Source organism: Rhinopithecus bieti, unplaced genomic scaffold, assembly GCF_001698545.2.
Source record: "Rhinopithecus bieti isolate Rb0 unplaced genomic scaffold, ASM169854v2 scaffold_22165, whole genome shotgun sequence".
Taxonomy (NCBI): domain Eukaryota; kingdom Metazoa; phylum Chordata; class Mammalia; order Primates; family Cercopithecidae; genus Rhinopithecus; species Rhinopithecus bieti.
In genome coordinates, this window is record NW_016810977.1 from 1,090,368 (window position 1) to 1,112,751 (window position 22,384).

The following is a 22,384-nucleotide window of genomic DNA, read 5'->3' on the forward strand; positions in this document are numbered from 1 at the left end:
TCCTTCTGCCCTGCCCCTCCTTTCCTGACCTACACCCCCTCCTTCCATGTGACCCTTATGCCCTCATTCCTGACCCTACACCTCCTTCATGACAGCTACATCTCTTCATGCCCTGCCATTCCTCCTTCATGGAGCCTGCACCCCCTTCCTCCCGTGACCCTCACATCTCCCTTCTATGACTCTGCCACCCTTCTTACATGACAGTGCCCCCTCCTTCCATGACCCTACACCCTCCTTCCATGACCCTGCACCCTCCTTACATGACACTGCACCCTCCTTACATGACACTACACCCTCTTCCACGACCCTGCACCCTCCTTCCATAACCCTACACCCTCCTTCCATGACACTGCACCCTCCTTCCATGACCCCACACCCTCCTTCCATGACACTGCTCCCCATTACCTCACTTCTCCCGCCCTCCAGTGGGAGTGTGCAGGGTCATGGAAGGAGCTTTTGTCTTTGGAACTGTTTTGTTTTAAAGAGGGGAGAAACTGGGCTGCTTAAGTAATGATGAGAAAAATCAGGTGAAAGAAAAATTTTGAAACAGTAGATGAAGTAAGGCCTGAGAAGAGGTAAGGAGGGGTAGAACCCTGAGTTCAATAGTCCTTCATTTTGTACTCATGCAAAACACACATACACATACACACAAATAACACCGATATGTATGTATTCTAACACCTTTCTATGGGCCTTCTAAACGTCTTTTGAAATAGTTGTTTATAGTGAGCTCCACGTGGGCAGGAATTATGTATGTCTTATTCATCATTTTATTTATCGTGTCTATAATAGATGCTTAGTAAATGTGTAGTTAGACATAGCAGGTGATTGTAAGTATTTACATAATGCACATCATAGGAAGGAGAACATAATACAAGGACTATAGTCTACAGCATGGTATTTCAATCCCTAAATGTGTCTCACACTTAGCAGTAGCTCAACACAATCCTTTCCAACTCAAACTTTGGGGCTCTATCAAGAGGCAGCATGGGTTAGTGCATAGTCAGTCTACTTCCTTGGACCCAGCAGGCCTGAGTTGAGTACCATACACTACCAATTACTAGGAGCGGTGGATGTCAGCCAGATTGTTCAACTTCTGCAAACCCCAGTTTCCTGATCAGAGAAGACAGGAGGAAAATAGGCCTAAGGGAGGGGTGACTCCATGGAGCAATAAAACCTTCTAAGGGTTGTCAGGGAACAAAAAATTTGAACCATGAGCTGTGTATCTTAGCACCCAAAGATTTTCAGGATTCAGGAAAGCAAACTCTAACAGAGCCTTGTCAAATAGAGATTTTTAAAAACCAAGGCAGGTTGTATATTGTATATTATATATTATGTATATTTTATATGTATATATATATGTATAATGACTTTGGATTAACATTGAAATTGCACACAAACTGTTGTAAAATTTATTCTCTTAAATGCTTCTCTAATAGACTGATGGTCCCAGCTCCAACTAACATCACACAGCTAGTAAGCAACTAATCTAGGGCTCGAATCCAGATCTAATATTCAAACTAAATCCCTAAGCCTTCCTACAAATCGGCAATTCATCAAAAAAAAAGTATCTGGGGCCATGCGCAGTGGCTCAAGCCTATAATCCTAGCACTTTGGGAGGCCAAGGTGGGCAGATCACAAGGTCAGGAGATACAGAACATCCTGGTTAACACTGTGAAACTCCCGTTTCTATTAATACAAAAAGTTAGCCGGGCATGGTGGCACACACCTGAGTCCCAGCTACTCGGGAGGCTGAGGCAGGAGAAACACTTGAACCCAGGAGGCAGAGGTTGCAGTAAGTAAAGATCACGCCACTGCACTCCAGCCTGGGTGACAGAGCAAGACTCCATCTCAAAACAGAAAAAAAAAAAGATACTTGACAGGTAAAAAATATATGAAATGGTGCTCAATATCATTGATTATCAGGAGAATGCAAAGTAAATCCACAGGAGATACCATCATACCATCACAGAATGGGCTAAAACGACTGAAGGAAGTTATAGAAAATAGGAATCAGCCTGAACTATGAAGAATATGTCTGAAAGAATCCTTTGTAGAAATGTAACTCCAGTTAGATTATAAGGCATCTCTTTATCCAAATGATTCACTAATAGCTTGTGAGTAGAATTACCAATCTTTGTTTCTGACATAAAATTCCTAGTTCTGAAGTACTATTTAATTTATCAGAGTTTATTGAGTGAAAAACCTTCCCTTTTAGAGCTAGTATACTAAACTTACAGCATTCACCAAGCAGAGAAAGAGTACCTACCCTGGGCTTGCTTTAGATAAGTGGCTGTCAAAGTGTGGCTCCTGTACCAGCACATAGATCCTACTCAACTCAGTTCATGTTGGGTGTTTCTGAGGCATTAGGAAGCCCAGGGTTGGAGACCTTTTGAGTATCTAGATCCCTTCTCCATAATGTAGACTTTCCCATTGTGGTACAGTGCTACTGGTCCTGGGACCTCTTTACATCAGTTGTTATGAACCCTATTTGCGCATTAGAATTTCCTAGGAGTCACCTAAGAACTAGGAGTCTCTAGCCCCACCCATGAAGATTCTAATTTAATTGCTCTAGGACAGGCCACTGACATCTGGAATGTTAACTTAATAGGAAGAGAGTGATGAAAACTACTGCCTCATATAGTGCTCATGGAAGTATCCATTAGGATAAATATCTTGGAAACTGTTTTCCAGTAACCGCGAACTAAACAAATGGAGATCCTATGATTCTGCCCCCAGGCACACAACTAAAGTAGCGCATGCATATACGCACCAAAAGACGTATACGAGAATGTTCAGAGCAGTGTTATTCGACATAGCATCAAATTGGAAACAACCCAAATGGCCAACAGTGAATGGCTTAAAAAATGGTGGTATATTCATACAATGGCATACTACACATCAATGAGAATAATGTGCTAATGCTACACACACAAGTTGAGAAATTTCAAAAACATAATACTGAACAAAAGAAGACAGACACAAAAAGGTACAAGTGTTTGATTTTATTTTGTAAAAAAAAAAAAAATCCATGATGATAGAAGTCAGAATACTGGTTATCACAGGGAATGGTAATAACTGCAAGGGGCCACAAAAGGGAACCTCAGGGGTGCTGGCGATGTTGTTTCTCAATCCGAGCAACCTTTACACAGGAGCATTGATGTGTGTTGATGCCTCTAAGTCAGAGATTACCAGGAACACACATGTAGAGAACAGTAACTTTTCTTACTTGCTGCAGCAAGAGAGATCAACACTAAGATAAACCGTGATAGGTCTCCCATGGGAGGAGTTAGGCAAAGGGTGTTCTTACTGTTTTTGACATTGAAATTAACCATAGGACAGGACAGGCAAGCAATGGTTCGAATTTGTAAAACTGGGGAGTGTCTGGAACAGTCAGGCATCTTATCTTTAGAACACAGTATCCCTTTGGAGTCACCATTGGGTCAGTTTATCTACCCCGTTGTCTCGAAATACACAGATCTGAATAGGCTGGAGTTCAAGGAGTTTGAATCTAGTCTACAGCACACCAGATGGTTTGGTTTGGTTTGGCTCAACTTTTCTACTTTTGCAAGTTATAGCGCAACCTCTTTTGAAAAGTCGATTTTCTGTTTCAATTCTCCATTCTTCCTTCAGAGTTATTCTGCCAGCAGGGCAAATTTTATCTTTATTAGTATGTATTTGTAGACTATGTGTAAATATTTGTATATTTTATTGAATTTTACATTTAACATACGTGCACTTTCTTGACCTATATTATACTTGAATTAAAATTTGATAAAACCAAAAAAGAAATAAATTTCCTCATTTCTACTCTGCTTCTCTTCTCTTTACGTTCCCTGGTTGTTAGTCCATCTTACCTACCATACTGTAATTCCTTTTTGGTCCTGTGATCAGGCTGGATACTTCCCAAGTCCTCCCTGGGAACGTGGCCGCCTCTGAGCCTACACATCTTTCCTGAGGAACAAGCTCTCCTTTCCTAAGACCTATTCTCTCCTCTTCCCACAAGACACCCTCTGGTTGTGTTAGGATTTCTCACAACCCCCTACCACAGCCTCTTTCAGAGGAAGGGAAGAAGGAACACACATTCCACCTTAGGTTAGCATTCTACTTATCTGTTCTATTTTCCTCTTAAATTACATACATTTTGAAATGATGTTGTTAATGTGGCTATGCTGTTTATTTCAGAAACTTTCCAGCTCAGGTTTTACCATCTGGGCTTCTCAGACTATGATAGATAGATACGCACACACCCAACACCCACATACATCTTAAAACCTTTTCACAACATCATAATATCCGCAGTGAGTGCTACCTAGGTACACATGATCTCCTGTTTTATTATGATATCCAAAACCAGAAGGCTGTGCTGTTTCTCTCTGTGATATTTCAGAATGCACTTTTTGTTACATGGGGCCAAAAAAGAGAGAAGCAAGTAGATTTTTTTTTTTCTATCGGAAATTTCTTTCTTTCTTCGTTTTTTTTCTTTAATTGTAGATACACTGATGTAACATTTCCCTGTAGAAAGAAAAGCTCTTATCATTTACCTAGCAGTGGTTATAAAGCTAATAGAAGCCCCCTGTGCTGATTTGTAAGACTACTTTGCTGACACCTACTGGATAGGATCTTTTACACCAACTATAAACTGCAAGTAAGGCAACAAAGATTCCCTATTCTAATTGTGATGCATGAAATATCTTTTAAATAATAAAATAAATAAAATTAGTTTTACTTTCTTTGTGTAATCCAAATAGATTGACATTCTGTCTTTTTTTGTTTTTTCTTTTGTTTTGTTCTTTCTTTATTGTTTTTTTTAATTTTTTTGTTGGACAGGAAATGTATAAAGGCCAAACATTTCACATTTTCAGCTTGGAAAGAAAAGTTCCTCTTTTCTTTAATATGGTAATGAATGGAGAAAATCTATTTATACTTAACAGGCTGTACCTAAACTGTCATATTCCTGCTGATAGATCTCCCAGCTTTAAAAAAAGAGGAGATTTTAAAAATACTATGTAAATTAAACAGTTGATTTCCACTGAGAAGTTAATGTGTTCTCTTCAGTCATTAAGTAAGGCCCTTTTATTCCCAACCAGACACTTATAAGCATCAGGAATTCCAAAATAAGCAAGAGGTTTATTTAACAGTTAACTAGAGGTAACAAAGTTCTAGGTCTTAGAGCTATAAATTAAAACCCTGTAACAGAATTTACAGCTACAATGGAGCTTAAGATTTGCCTGATTCAAATTTTTCATTTTTAAGTTGACAGATAGAAAGGTCTTAGATGAGAATGACATGAGATGTTAGCACTGAGCCTGAAACCTAGAACATGAACCTCAGGCCAGTGCGTTTCACACACTTTTTAATATATCTTTGGCCCATAAATGCTGACTTATTATTTATCCCTTGATAGCAACCTTTTGCATACATATGAGTTAAGATAATTGCCTACTTCAGCTCATTGGCTTATCAGATGCTAACTAACAACACGGCATTTGATCTGGTAAAAAATACGGGGGAAAATGTATTAGTTATCTATTGGTGCATAAGCAATAATCACAAACTTAGCAGCTTAAAACACCACCTATTTATTATCTATGGTTTCTGTAGATAGTCCTGTAATTCCTGTGTGTCAGGAGTCTAAGCATGGTGTAGCTGGGGCCTCTGCCTTATGGTCCCAAATAGCTAAAATCAAGGTGTTGCCTGGGTCTGTGTTCTCATCAGGGGCTGAACTGGGGAAGGATCTGCTTCCAAGCTTTGTCAGATTGTTGGCAGAATTTATTTCCTTGTCACTGTGGAAACAAGGGCCTCATTTTTCTGCTGTTTGTAGGACAGAGACTGACCTCAGCAACTAGTGATTGCCTAGGATTCCTTGCCATGTGAGCTTCCCCAACCAGGCTGCTCACTTCATGGAAGCTTCCTTGTTCAAAGCCAACAAAGAAGAAAGAGATTCCAGCTAACCAGTGCTGAACTTTTATGTAACATATATAATCATAGAACTGCATATGTATAACCGCTAACATATGACATAGATACATTACACTTTCCATATTCTATTGACTAGAAGCAGGTTACAGACCACACCCACACTTGAGGGAAGGTGATCACTCATGAGACTGAACACCAGGAGGTGGGGATCTTGGGAGCCACTCTCAAGTCTGTACTGCACAAAAGAGATCCAAAAATACCAGACTTACACTCATATTCAACTTGCATTTAAAAAATATGTGGCCACATATATAATTTTGCTTGGAAAATGCTAATTGGTGTATATTTAATTTAACCTGACAATGCTTAAGTGCTGCCGGTGCACTTCCGCAAATGAAACAGCTCCAGGGAAGAGCCGTGAGCATGGAGGCAACCACGGCCCAGTCGCCACCACAAACTGCGGGACCCCATACTTCTTTTGGCATGTTCGCACATTCCTGCCACTCAGAAGAGTGTGCACGCCCTACAGGAAGAGAAGGTAAACGTGGCAGAGGAAAGCTAGTTTCAAGAGAGCTACAAAATAGATAACAAGAATAACATTAGCCCATGTGCGTGAGCATTACAGGCACTCAACCATTTAAAGTTTTAAGACTAATTCTTCCACGAGGAGTATGGCCAAAATATTTGCTGCTGATAGTATGCCACATTTTTTGAACACCTATTTCAATTGTCTCAATTACATTTTAAAATAACACCCATTTGAGAAACTTCTACCGTGAGCCAGGCAGTTATAATCTTATCAACTTATGTGTCCTCCATTCATTTTTTTAATTCATAGACCTGGATTTGAATAGCACTATAAATAGTGCTAGAACAGACATACATGTTTTATTAACATGAGCAAGCTATGCTAAACTGTTTCCTATACTGTTTCCTACATTTGTAAAGAATTTGTCAATGATGGCTACATGAGAGGAATTTTGTGACTTTCAAGATGAGTTACATCTACTTGAGCATTGACTCATCAATGTTAGCACACTGCCAGATTGATAATGATATTCAAGAAGTCTCATTTAATCTTCAAAATAACCTTGCAAGTCACAGTATGCCTCTTACTTTGTAGATGAGGAAACTGATGCTTAGAAGTTAGGCAACAAGCCCAAGGTCAAGCAGATAGTAAATAAGAGTATTCTGACATCATGTCTACTGCTATTTCCATCATGGAATACTTAATTAGTGTTCCTATTTTAAATTAATTTCTTATGCCTTAAAATATGTGCAGGAAAGTCTCTGCTCCCAACTTACTTCCTAAAGATAGCCAAGAAAACCTATATACTTGTCAATTTTAAGTTGATTTGAATTGGGTAAAGAAATGGATGTATATAAAACAAAAAGTTCTTGGTTATCCAAATGCTGCTATGACAATGGTCTTCAGAGAAGGGCAATCTAAAGTTGTGCCCATGGCTATTGGGATCCCCAGATACCTTAGGGGCTATAAGAACTCAACTAGGGAGTCACCTAAGATGCTGCTAGGCCCTCTTCACACCCGTACAGGTGGCTGCAGCTCCATGCTATGTGCTCTGCATTTGAGCAGACCATGGCTAGGTCCCCATGCAACCCAGGATCCTGGTGGCCATCCTGGTCCTGGCCATGGCCATGAGCCCCTCAGGCACTGCAGGACCCAGCAATCCACGGTGCTTGCCAAAGAGGACCCTGCACTCAGCAAGTACAAGAAAGCAAGCAGTGACACATAAGACAGCCACACTGTAGGTAGTGCACGCCCACAAACAGATCACATCTGGGCAAACTACCTTCTGGAAGGGCAGATCAGCCAAACCACATGTGCCAAGTCCATGACTGACCACATCTGAAGAGGAAAGCCCTCTGCCCTTTCCAGATCCACACTGCTCCCTGGGGGGCCATGATCCTCATGTCAAAATCTAGTGGCCAGAATTCAAGAGTACTGTGTGACACGAGGAGCCGCACTGACCACCTCTTACTTGTAGCCCCGCATCCCTGGTAGAGCACCCCTACTCCTTTGGGCATTGGCTTCTAATGCTTAGATCTGTGACACCCCCCGCCCCCATTGCTGGAAGTCTCTCCAGTGTGCCAGCACCCGAAGACAGATGGAGAAAGCTTCTCCGGGCATTTTTTTTTAACAACTAAGTGGCTCTAACATTGTTCCTTTCTTTTCTTTGCTTTTCAAATGTATTCATTATGTCTATGCACATGTTCAACTCCCATTTTATTCAATAGGAAAGTAACATCAACCAAAATCAAAAACAAAAACAAAAGAAATTTGGGCGGAAAGAAGAAAGTAACTGTGAACTTTCCTGACAGGCAGGACAGTGGAGCAAATCATGCAAAGACCAGCCCGCTATTGGCTCTGAATGTACACAGGGCAGTTTAACTTAAAAAAAATATAAATAAATAAATAAATTTTAAAAAGACTGTTACAAAAAGTTGAGAAATGATGAATTAGTTAAGAAACTGTCTTCAGAAATTGGCCACTTAAAAAATAGATTCAAAAGATACCACTATTTAACCCCAAAACAAATTCTTATCACATTAAATATAATTGCAGAAACATAAAAATATTACACACTTGAATCGGGAATGGGCTTTCTTAGCATAGCCCTTAGGTTAAACACACATGAGCGCACGTGCGCGCGCACACACACACACAGATGACAGCTGTAGAAGCACTCCACTGTTCTTTCTTGCCAGCATCCATTCCCCACTTTGTTTGGCAAAAGAATATTTCTGATGCTTCTGTGAACCACCCCTTCCTGTTGCTCATTCCTTGTGACTCACCAGGTTTCCTGCTCTCCAGATTTACATCATAACCATGTCCTGACCCCTCAGAGTAACATCCTTCAGGCCACTTCACATACATTGGATGTGACCTGAGCCAGACCAAGCAAAGCCCTCCAAGGGCCTTGCTGGGATTCCCAGGAAAAGGACACTCTCTCTTCAGGCTCTTGGAAACTGAGGATCTTGCAAGTCTCAATCTGTTGAAGATATGAAGAAGGAGGATGAGAAGGAGGGAAAAGTTGGAGAGAGGAAGGAGAATGGGGGAAAGACAAGGAAGGAAATGAAACATGAGGGAGAAAATGGAAAATAAGACAGTGATTAAGAATACTCCTTCTGAAACTTATCTTTAAAATAAATTGTTTTAGCTTTAGGATGCTCTTTGAGCCCCAAAATTACTTTGGAAGGGAATCACCAATTATCAAGATTTGAATTCCTTTAAATAACTATATTCAATCTTGCTGTTTTGGAAAGTGCCTCAAAATTAAGGCAGAAAAAGTGATCTGCTAATGGGAATGAAAAATACTTTCACTAAGAAGGGAAGCTGTGAGTGTGTGTGTTTTCTATTTTGTTGTATTCCATACAAGAATCTAGCTAAGAATTATCTTTGTTTTCCTTTATCACTCTCCATTGAAATTCATGGATCTTAAAGGAACCTAAAGGATAATGAGAAAGATGTGATTTATTATTATTCAGAAAATGTTAATGATCAAAGAAACCAAGAGCTTATGTTAGCATAAAATACTTAATGTCACATTCTGTATTTACCAAAATGGATGAACAATTATGTCAACTAATTTATACTTAATCCATTGTTGGAATAATTTATTTATGAAATTTAACTTGAATAACACTGCAATCAGTGGGAGAACTGGGAAGGAGGAAAGCATAAATAGCATAAATAAATAATGAAGTGAAATAAGCGAAGAGAGACCATCGTTCACACTTAGAAACAAGTTAGGGCCGTGTATTCTCTCCTTACATAGAAGAAAGGAGTGTGGTCCATTCTTCCTGCCTTCCACTCTTCTGTCCCCTATTCACTAGGCAATGACCTCCCTTCCTGACCTCTTGTGATGGCCCTTCTCAGCTTTGCTTCCTCACAGCCCAGTGTTCCCTCGACCCAGCAAACTGCTGTCTAGGGTGGGCTCTTCTAAGATGGCTTGATCCCATCCACTCACAGCAACAGGCAGCCAGACTCACAGACTCACAGACTCAAGCCCTGGGTCTTTTGTTTACCATCTACATGACCTTGAGCAAGTCTCAGGGACTCACACATAAAATCGAAAAACCGAAATACCAATACTGTATGACTGCGGTAAGGATTAAAGAACTTTAGATACATGTGTTTCCTATAGAGTCTGGCACGTAGTGTCAGGCAAGGAGTAAGATACCAGGATCCCCTTCTTGGAAGTACTTCCAGTCTTTCCAAATGGTTCTCTTGGTGCCCTTCACTTTCCTGGGATGAGAAACGGATCCTCGCCACCATCCCTAAGCTGACATCTCCCCTCTATTAGGGACTCTGCCCACGAACTCCCCTTAAGGATCCAGTCTTTTGGTTAAACAGGCTGGATGAAAAATCAGATGAGCTTCAGAGGACCAGCTTAGTTATCTCTTAGCAAGTCCTGGGATGGGGGTCTGCCTACTATCTTTTGATGTGAGATTCTAATCGTCAACTTAAAAACAGCCAGGATTCCAGATAACAGTCAAGCAATTACCTATGGAAAGCCTTTACTACGTCCAGCAGAGTCTAATTCATTAACTGACTAGCAGGAGATCTCAATATGAGTCAGTCCTTGTTAAACCACACCTAATTAGGGTGGTAGAATTGGAACTACCAAGTTAACACAGGTGGCAATCTTTCTGTCTATCTTTCTTGTTTTTCACCTCTGCACATCTCTACACTTGTCCCTTCTGCTGTCATTAAACAATTTGTAATGACTCAAACTTTACCATTTTATACCTTTTGGCCTGGCCTCCCTATAGTTCCTCTGAATAGGATGTCCTTGCCTCCTTCTCTGAAACTTTGTCTGGGTTACCAGACAGTAAGTGGTCCCCAGAGCCCTTGCACGTCCTCCTGTTTCAGCCTTTGCACACAGTCGCCATGCGTTATTCCCATGTCTGTACCCCTAGAAGACTGAGAACCTCTCAGATGCAGAAGCCTCTTACTTTTTGGGCTCCAGCATAGTGCCTGGCTCTTCACAGCCATTTAGGATTTGAGTAAATAAGCAATAAAAAATAATGTATCAAGGGATAAATTTTTGTTAATTTGAGGCCTGGATTTCAGAACTAGTCCTGGGAGAGAGGAACTGAGTTTCTTTACTACACCGCTCAGTGGGTCATTTTTGTTTGGAAAGGAGGATTAAGAACAGTAAAGTGAGATCGATGAATTATTCTGCATTCAAAAAAGCAAGAGTTGTTTAGTATGGGATAAAAAACAAAGAAGGAAAAGAAAAGTGGTTGGGCGAGAGAAAGAACAGCCAGCTGCGTGGTGGGAAGCTGAGTAATGAATAAGAGACAAGAAGTAAAACTTAAGTGGGTATGCTGGACTTCTAGAATGGCTGTATGACAGAGCCAGTATACTCTCAGTACCGAAATGACTTAACTGGTGAAAATTGTTTTTTTTTAATCATGTAAAGTCTCTGGAAGTGTCATAAGCATATGCAGCAAATGGAGGAACACATATTCAATAAAATCTACTAAATCTCAGTAAGAACACAAAGTCTGTGGCATTTAAAACATGATCTGCTTCCACCCCAAGCCCCACTCCTTATTATGGGATCTCTGCTTGAGGGAGGTGTAGCCAAGAAGATGGGGCTATCTCCACACCAGCTCGCAGTCCAATACTGTGCTTTCCGGCTCAGGCTGCTTCGATCCCTCAACACTTCAGTTCTTTATTGTAGAAGCTTCTCCTCCCAGTGGGAATGGTGGAGGGGACTCAGGTTTCTTTCCCCACCCAATTCCCACTTTGGGGCAGAAGCTGTATTCCAGGAATGGCAGGTCAGGAATACTGAAGACCCATCAACCCCACCCAAAGAAGCTAATAGGGCAGAAGATCTATGCTTGAAGAAGGAAAACAAGAAGACCAGAGGCTACCAAAACCTCCCTTTGTCTCCCTCTTATAGAGCAGGGAGTGTCATTCTGGTTCTGTGCAGGGAGAGGCAGACCAAGAAGGTAGGCCATAAGGACAAAGAACTCCACAACTCTGCCCGAGAAAACTAACTTTATTTGGAACAGAGTATAGAAAATTGCACACTTAAGCATTAGAAACAATGGCAATATTGGTGGAAAGCAATTAAGAGGGGTTGGTAGTTCCATTATACTAGTAGCAACAAATGCAACAGAAAAGCAGAAGTTTCAAAAGGAAAGCGCAGTACAGAAATAGCCAAGAAGAGGTCACAGTCAACCCTGGAGGCTGGGAAGACTGACTGTACTGTGTATAAGTGCAGACACTTCACAGCCATTTAGGATTTATATAAATAAGCAGTAAATAATAATATATCCAGGGACACATTTTTGTTAATTTAAGGCCTGAATTTCGGAACTAGTCCTGGGAGAGAGAAACTGACTTTGTTTGCTACACCTCTCAATGGGTCATTTTTGCACCAAATATTCAGGAGGTTTGGTTGCTACATCTGACTACACACTGACTAGAAAATAAGCAATTCTGACCCAGGGACTATTCCTGGGAAGCCAGGCTTAAAAATAAAATCACACTCATCCCTACAGGTCTGGAAGACTGCGTGCATGTTCAAAGCTGCATCTTTTCAGGGGTGACTGAAAAAGAAACTTCCAAGCCACTAGTCCCTGGTGGAATGTGGAACAAAAGCATAAAATCCCCAAACTATAAAACCAGCCCCTATGCCATACATGTATCCAATGATAAAAGATGAAATGTGCACTGGCTAAGGAACTGAAGCACAACCTTTTGATGAAAAGTGGCTTACGCTGACTTGAGACCTACCCCACACAGCTTAACTAAATGACAAAACACGGGAAAAAGTATAAGCTGGAACCTCAGAGCCTACGCTGCCAGGGAAATAGAGTTCACGGAACTAGTTCAACCAAGTCTCTAAACAAACAGATGAAACAAACAAAGAGCAAAGCAAGCCCTGGTGCGGGGAGAGGGGTCCAGTCGGTATACAGATTAGCTACAGTACATGATCTAAAATTGTCCGGATTTCAACAACAACAACAACAACAACACAGAACATGCAGAGACACAGGAAAGATGACCCATATTCAACCATTTAAAGAGGAAGCAAAAGAAATTGTCTTTGAGGCGATACAAATGTTAGACTCAGCAGGCAGGCTTCAAAGCAGCTATTATTAACATGTCATATAACTAAAGGAAAGCCTGTGTAAAGACTTAAAAGTAAACATGGTTTTAGCTCTCTGAGGAATTGCCACACTGATTTCCACAATGGTTGAACTCATTCACCCTCACACCAATGGTGATAAGCGTTGCCTTTTCTCGGCAACCTCACCAGCATCTGTTATTTTTGGACTTTTTAATGCATGGCCATTCTGAATGGTGTGAGGTGGTATCTCATTGTGGTTTTGATTTGCATTTCTCTAATAACCAATGATATTGACAGTTATTTCATGTGATTCTTGGTCACATGTATGTCTTTTTTTGAAAAGTGTCTGTTTGCATCCTTTGCCCACTTTTTAACGAGGTTGATTTTTCTCGTAAATTTGTTTAAGTTACTTATGGATGCTGGATATTAGACCTTCACCGAATGCATAGTTTGCAAATATTTTTTCCCATTCTGGAGATTATTTGTTCAATCCATTGATAGTTTCTTTTGCTGTGCAGAAGCTCTTAAGATTAATTACATCCTGTCAGTTTTTGCTTTTGTTATGATTGCTTTTGGCACCTTTGTTGTGAAATCTTTACTCGTTCCTATGTCTACTCATTGTAGACATAGGAATGGTCTTCTAGAGATTGTCTCCAGATTGTCTTCTAGAGTTTGTATAGTTGTGGGTTTTACACACAAGTCTTTAATCCATCTTGAGTTAATTTTTGTGTATGGCGTAAGGAATGTTTCAATCTTCTGCGTATGTCTAGCCAGTTATCCCAGCACTGTTTATTGAAAAGGGAGTCCTTTCCCATTGTTTGTTTTTGTCAGCCTTGTCGACAATCAGAGAACAGATGGACACAAAGAGGGGAACAACAGACACCTGGGCCTACCTGACGGTGGAGTGTGGGAGGAGGGAGAGGATCAGAAAAAATAAGTATTGGGTACTAGGCTTAGTACCTGGGTGATGAAATAATCTGTGCAACGAACCCCCATGACACAAGTTTGCCTATATAACAAACCTGTACATGTACCCTTGAACCTAAAATAAAAGTTAAAAAAAGCAAAAGAAAGTAGGATCATAATGAGTCATCAATAGAGAACATTAATAAAAGAAATTATATGGAGAAACACATGTAAATTCTGGAATTGAAAAGTACAATACTGAAATGGAAAAAAAATCACTAAAGGAACGTGTATTAGTTTGCTAGAGATTTCATAATGAGATATCGCAAACTGGGTGGCTTCAGCAACAGAAATGTATTTTTTCATAGTGCTGGAGGCTAGGATCTTAGATCAAGGTGTTCAGAGTCTTGTTTCCTTCTGAAAAAGAAATTTGTTCCATGCCTGTCTCCTAGCTTCTTCTGGTTTGCTGGAAATCTTTGGTGATCCTTCACTTCTCCGGCATCACCTCAATCTCTGCCTTTATCTTTACAAGGGATTCTTGTTGTGTGTATCTCTGGCTCCAAATGTCTATATTAGTCAAGGTTCTCTAGATGGACAGAACTAACCGGATAGATAAATATATATAAAGGGGAGTTTATTAAGTAGTAATAACTCAAACAATCACAAGGTCCTACAATAGGCCATCTGCAAGCTGAGGAGCAAGGAGAGCCAGTCCAAGTCCCAAATCTGAAGAACTTGGAATCCAATGTTTGAGGGCAGGAAGCATCCAGCACGGGAGAAAGATGTAGGCTGGGAGGCTAAGCCAGTGTAACCTTTTCACGTTTTTCTGCCTGCTTTATATTCTGGCCATGCCAGCAGCTGATTAGATGGTGCCCGCCCAGATTAAAGGTGAGTCTGCCTTTCCCAGCCCACTGACTCAAATGTTAATCTCCTTTGGCAACACCCTTACAGACACCCCCAGAAACAATGCTTTGCACCCTTCAATCCAATCAAGTTGACACTCAGTATTGACCATCACATTTCCATTTTTATAGGGGCACCAGTCTTATTAGATTAGGGGCCCACTCTACTGTAGTATGATTTTATGTTAATCAATCACACCTGCAACAACCCTATTTCCTAATAAGGTCACATGCTGTAGTATTAGGGGTTAGGACTTCATTATATACATTTGGGGGACCACAGCTCAACCCATAACAGGTGCAAAAGTAGATCTGAATTCACAGAAGACAGAATCAGCAAACTTGAAGATAGATCAATGGAGATTACAAAATCTGAAGCAACAGATGAAGTGGAAGATAGATCAGTATAGAAGATAAATCATAAAGATAGAAGATAAACTTTGTATGAGTCCATTCTCATGCTGTTACTCAAAACTGGGTAATTTATAAAGAAAAGAGGTTTAATTAACTCACAGTTCCTCATGTCTGGGGAGTCCTCAGGAAACTTACTGTTACAGTGGAAAGCACCTCTTCACAGGGCGGCAGAAGACAGAATGACCTTCCAGAGAAGAAGGAAACCTCATAAAAACTATCAGATCTCACGAGAACTCACTCACAATCATGAGGAAAGCATGGGGGAAACCGCCCCCATGATTTAATTATCTCCACATGGTCCCACCCTTGACATATGGGGATTATTACAATTCAGGGTGAGATTTAGTTGGAGACACAGAGTCAAAGCATATCAAACTTCAAGGTAGATCAACAGACGTTATGAAATATGAAGAACAAAAACAAAAATAAATTTTAAAAGACGAACAGAGCCTCAAGAAATGTGGGATATCATTAAGCACAACAACATATGCATAATAGATGGACAGACCAGAAGAAGAGCAAAAAAAAATCTTCAAAGCCATGGATGAAAACCAACTGCAGTTGGAGAGTTGAGGTAGGGAGCAAGAAAATAGATGGGAAGTAGGAAAATAGGTAGGGTAAAGAAATGACAGAAAACTTTTTTATAACAGCACTCTCTGTTCAACTTTACTTTCTATTATTTACTATGCTTTGTAATCCTATCATCACATTAGCCAACTCTTCAATAAAAAGTCTACTACACACAATGGCCATATGTGATCATTGTTGGAGAAAATTCAGGAAAAGAACCACTGAGATGAAAGAGAAAGCAATGGGCGCAAGTAGTAAAATAAAAGAAAGATTGAAAAAGAAAAACCAGAGTTGACTGAATCAGAAGGAGGCAGGAATCCTCTGACAAACTGTAGGAAATGTTGTACTTCACACTGCACTTAAGACAAGGAATGAACTGAATATCCAGGTACAAGGAAAAACCAACCAGATTGTGATTTTTATTATAATTGTTATAAGTCCAAAAGTGGAGACAACTATTGTTCAGATGATATCAAATGAAGGCTTTATGGAAAAGAACTCTGTCTTAATTGCTTTTCCTAAATTGCCACATGGCTTCAAACTAATGTTTAAACAATGTGCTGAGGAGCGTATGAACTCATGTTGCTTCTTTCTTGCCTCAGATAAATATGTGTGTTCTTCTTTTAGGGACTGTTTAATTCCAATCACATTTTTGCATACCTAGGAGAATAGGAGTAAGTCAAACTTACAAGTGTGAACTCTGCTGTGAGATCATTTCCTCATCTCTCAATATCAATCTTCTCACCAGTGGGAAAGAATTGCAAACGTCTTGGCTGCAGGCTCACTTCACACTACATCAAAACCTCAGTTATATCCAAGCAGCAAGCATTCCAAAAGGAATCTGCCGTTCTCACCATATTAAATCTCTTCAAAAATAGTGTACTTATTTTGTTCAAGATGAAGACTTTTGTGTAAAATATAAAAACTCTTTAATAAAGACTCTGTAAGTCTTACTTTGACGTAAACTGTGAATAGTCAATAGGTATGCGAATCCAGAGAAGAGTGAGTTGCACCTGCAGAAGTCTTTCTTTCTTTGATGAGAATGTCATCATGGTGGGGGCGGGTTATATTCTAAACTGCACAAACCACTGCAGCTGCCCTTTTGTGGTCTGCCACACTGTAAGAACAGCCTTTCTCTGAATGAAAAACATTAACTGTGATATCATCCTTCTCCTTCTAATAGAAAATTATTTTTCACAGAACACACTGTGCCTGAGACCCAGCACAGCCAACAGGCAGTTGAGAAATGAGCAGTACAGGCTCCAGCCCCTGCGTGCACCTGCAGGTCAGGGCGTCACTGATAGAGCAGGTGTTTATCTTCAGGCTGAGTTCCAGGGTGCGCTGATAAAGACTAGTTAAGATGAATGCCAGGAATACTGAACTGAATCTTGAGCATTTAGAGGAATGAAAATATGAAAATAAGCACAGCAGCCAGGCACACTACACCACTTACTTGCTCTGTAATCTTGGCCCCTGGCCAAATTAATTTTATCAAGCTTTATCAGATGTAAAATGAAGATAATTTGTACTTAACAAGGTTGTTCTGGGGCATAATGGAGACACTGTGGGTATTCCACCTAAGTTGATGACTGTTAGCTCTTTTCCCTACTGTCTGCCCCAGTTTGTAAAATAGATCCAAAATGAAGTCTTTACAGAAAGAGATGAAATATTTTACAGAAATATTTTTTATAAATGTCTCTTTAAAAAAAAATTTTTTTTTGTTTTTGTTTGTTTTGGGTTGGAGGGGTTGATCGTTTGTTTGTTTGAGACAGGGTCTCACTCTGTCACCCACCCAGTCTGGAATGCAGTGGCACAATCATGGCTCACTGTAGCCTGAGACTCCTGGGCAGTGTTTTTCTACCTCAGACCCCTGAATGGTTGGAACTACAGGTATGTACCAACAGGCCTGGCTAATGTTTTTTGTAATTTTTTTTTGTAGACACAAGGTTTCACTATGTTGCCCAGACGGATCTCGACCCCCTGGGTTCAAGCAATCTGCCTGCCTTGGCCTCCCAAGGTGCTGGGATTACAGAAGTGAAACATAATAATATGGTTTGGCTGTGTCCCCACCCAAATCTCATCTTGAATTGCCATGTGTGGTGGGAGGGACCTGGTGGGAAGTAATTTAATGATGGGGGCAGGTCTTTCCTGTGCTGTTCTCCTGAGAGTGAATAAATCTCACAAGATCTGTGGGTTTTAAAAATGGTAGTTTTCCTGTACAAGTTATCTGTCTCTCTTTGCCTGCTGCCATCCATGTAAGACATGACTTGCTCCTCCTTGCCTTCTGCCATGATTGTGAGGCCTCCCCAGCCACATGGAACTTTAAATCCATTAAACCTCTTTCTTTTGTAAATTGCCCAGTCTCGGGTATGTCTTTATCAGCAGCGTGAAAACAGACTAATACACACCACACCTGGCCTATTTTTGGTTTTTAATAAACACAGTGTGGAGAATTCATGACTGTAATTTAGACTGGAAGGAGGTTTGAGCAGAAAACAGTTTTCAATGCGCAAAGAAGAGTGATGAGAATACTCGTTTCACATACAGACATCACACTTAATATCACTTTCTGAGAAATTATTAATCGTAAACATAAAGTCATTATGAGACAGAAAATGCCACAGGGCCCTTGTATCCGCTTTTATAGATAGTGAGTAGGGAGCCTGTACATGGAGAAAAGAACCATATCATACCAATTCCATTAAGCCTGTTGTGTTTCCAGAAATACGCCAGCAGTTGATAAATGCTCGTTGGTTGATAAACTGATGGAATCGTTCATTGTAAAATGACAGACAGTATGTGAGATTACTACATGGAAAAATATTTCTAACCCTGGCTAAACATTCCTACCCTGAGTAGTGAGTAGTTCTCCACCCTTTTGCAATATAGTGTCTGCTTCTCAGTTTTTTCATCTATGTGGATGAACAGGAGGCAGGTGGCAGGAGTTACACTCATGTTTTGGTTCTAATTGGCACTTTTTAAATTTTCTGCAAAATAAAAGTCATTTTGTTAGCCAACCCTCAAGCAATTGACTAACTGATCCTTTTAGCAAGTTGGCAGAATTCATCTAGGATGGTTACAACTTAGAAATGCCGTTTTTAAGAAGCCCCATAGGGCTGATGTTGAACGACTGAAGAGCTTGGAGAAACTTAAATTAGAACCTCCTGGGATTTACTACAGCTGCTGGAAAGTGTATTTCCCTGTGCTTCCTAATGAGTCAATGAAGAGGCAGGGCATCGTAAATGGTTAATAGCACATTCTGGGAAACAACAGTTTTGGACTGAATTATGGCATCCAATCCCTGCTAATTAAGTGGCTTTGGGCAAGTTATTCAAACTCTCTGAGTCTTGTGATCCTCATCTATAAAATAGGCATTGACCACAATATTTGTGAGGATTAAATAAGTTAATACTGCAAAAGAGCTTTCTCAAACTTTAATGTTTAGGCAAATCAGTAGACATCTTGATCAAATGCACTCTGGTTGAATAGGTGTGGTGTGGAACCCAAGAGTATATGTTTCTAAGAGACTCCCAGGCAATTGCAATATTGCTGACCCTCAGACCATCTTTTTGATAGTAAAACTTTCAGGAAGTCACCTCAGTCCTGGCACATTGGAAATACTCAGTAAATACTAGATAATGATTGATGATGACAATGATGATGATGATGATGGATTGCTTAAATGCCTAGAATAAAAGAACTCTGCAACCCAGCCTTCCCTTTAGCTACAGAATGTCTCAATAACTCTCTGCCAAACCTCAGGACCAGTGTTTTTCAAGAGAAGTTTGCATACAGGAAAAATATGGTAACATTAACGCCATAGACGGAATAATGGCCACTCAAAAATAACATGTTCTAATCCCTGGAACCTGTAAATGTTACTTTACCAGAAAAAAGAATCTTTGCAGATATGTTCATGAAGTTTAGAATGTTCAGATAAAATCATCCTGTACTATCTCAGTGGGCCCTAAATGCCATCACGGGTGTCTTTATAAGAGAGAGAAGGAAATTAGACTCATATATGGAAGATAAAGTGATGAGCAGAAAGAGGCAGAGAAGAGTTAGATGACAACAAGCCAAGGAATGCCAGCAGCTTCCAGAAGCTGGAAGAGGTCAGAAAAGATCCTCTCTTAGAACTTCCAGAGGGAGGACAGCTCTGCTGACACCTTGATTTTGGACTTCTGGCCTCCAGAACTCTGAGAGAATATTTTTCTATTGTTCTAAGCCACTAAGTTTGTGGAAATTTGTTACAGCACTTACATGAAAGGAATACAATGGTTTAATTATTTAATAAAACACTTACATGTACACAAGCTAAATAGCTAATATCTCAAAGTTGTGCACTTTACAGAGTAAATTATTTCTCTTTATTTAAATAAGGATTCTGACCTTCATGAAAAACATAAAGATACTAATGGTAGATTAAAATGAGATTTTATTTTAGGAAATTAGAAAAATCATACACAGTCATCCCTTGGCATCCATGGAGGATTGGTTCCAGGATATCCTTCAAATACCAAAATCTTGCAGATGTTCACGTTTATTATATAAAGTGGTGTAGTATTTGTATATAATCTATGCACATCCTCCTGTATGCATGATACCTGGCACACAGCAAAATTCAAGTTTTGCTTTGTGAAACTTTGTGGAATCTCATTTTCTGGGTATTTTTGATTCATAGTTAGTTGAATCCATGGATGTGGAACCCACCAATATGGAAGGCCAATGGCACTATGTTTCTGTGTAAAATGTAGAAGGTGTCAAAGAAAGATATCCCCCTTCTAACAGGATAAAAGGTTGTATGAACTATGAATTATAACTTAGAGATCTGGAATTGATGGGAACTTTGTTTTCTAGTCTTCACTGGTCCACATTATTCTTTCACACTTTAAGAGACACCCTTGGAATTTTCAGACAAGCATCTTTGCAGTTGGAGTGCTGGGGGAGTTTACCCAGAAAATGTCTAATGCCATCCTTGCCTTCCGGGCGTTCATGATTCACCTGTCTGCAAACCCTCACATCTGAGGGTACTTGGTTGCATCAGCAAGCATCCTACCTGCTGTCCCTTAAAAAAAAAACTGGAAACAAAATTAGCACAGTTTGTCTTTTCAAATGTAACCACATGTTAAAAGGAATTTTAATGAGAAAAACTTACAACCCAGAATTCTATGCCCATCAATTATATCTTGCAAAAACGAAGATGTAATAAAGACTTTTCCAGACAATAAATGCTCAAAAATGCCAGCAGAAATGCTCTTCAAGAAATGTTGGAAGAAAGTCTTAAAGCAAAAGTTAGACGGTAGCAGATGCAAACTTAGATCTACACAAAGTAATGAAGAGTGAAGAAAATGAAAATAGTAAGATAAATATAAAAAACATTTCCCTTATTTTTAATCAGTCTAAAATGTAATTTACTATCACAAAAAAATAGTTTTACTGTATTATGGGGTTTATAATGCATGTAAGAGTGAAATGTATGACAAAAATAGTACAAAGGATGAGAGCGGGGAAATTGTAAGAGTCTTATACATGAAGAGATACAATTTGAATGTAGACTGTGATAAGGAAAGATGTATATTGTACACCATTGTAAAAGAAAAACTGCACTGGACACTTATTAAAAATGGCAAGGAAGACTTTATTCAAGACTACTGAAATGGGGGGAAAGATTGAACTTGACTCCACTGAAGGATTTTTAAATGCTGGTGTGCGTTAATGTCCTCTACCGGATGACAGTAGAAAAGAAGGTTAGTCAATGTGATTAGGGCACCTGTGTTTGCTAATTGTCACTTATCGAAGGGAGGCTCCCTACCCTTTCCTACCCTCCCATAGATACTGGGAGATAGAGGCTCTATCTATCTTTCTTGATTACGTTTCAAAGGGATAGTTCCCAGATTCTTGAGAAAGATTTATATTTTAAAAGGGCAGAGAAAGAATTTACCATTGCAACTTTTCTAGATTAAATGCCCTTAAGAAAAGAGAATCAAGAGTCTGTGGTCAGAAACAAGACTATCTAAAGTTCAGTCAATCTGAGGGGGACATTAGAGCTGTCTTGGTCACCTTAGGACATCCATCAAAATTAAGTGAGCTGTAATTACTAGGTAAATATTGGAGATAAAATGGAATCATAAACAACATCCAATTCAAAATCAGGCAGAATAAAATGAACAGAGAAGAGATGGGACAAATAAAAAAAACAACTAGTTAGACAGCCTATTTAAGTTAAACTTTCAAATAAATGGTCATTAAAAAAGGAGAGGTTGTCTGACTACATTAAAAAGCAAGACCAAACTAACTAACTATATAAGAAACTCACTTTAAATATAAGGCATATATAGTTTAAAAAGCTAGAAAATGAAAGAGTACATAGATATGATCAAAATAAATCTGTAGTGGCTATATTAATATCAAACCAAGAAATATCAGCAAAATGAATACTGCCAATGATAAAGAGAAATATTGCATAACAACAAAGAGGTCAAGTCACAATGAAGATGTAATAACTCTTAATTTGTGAACTATCTGGCAGCAGAGCCTCAAAATCCATGAAGAAATATGCAG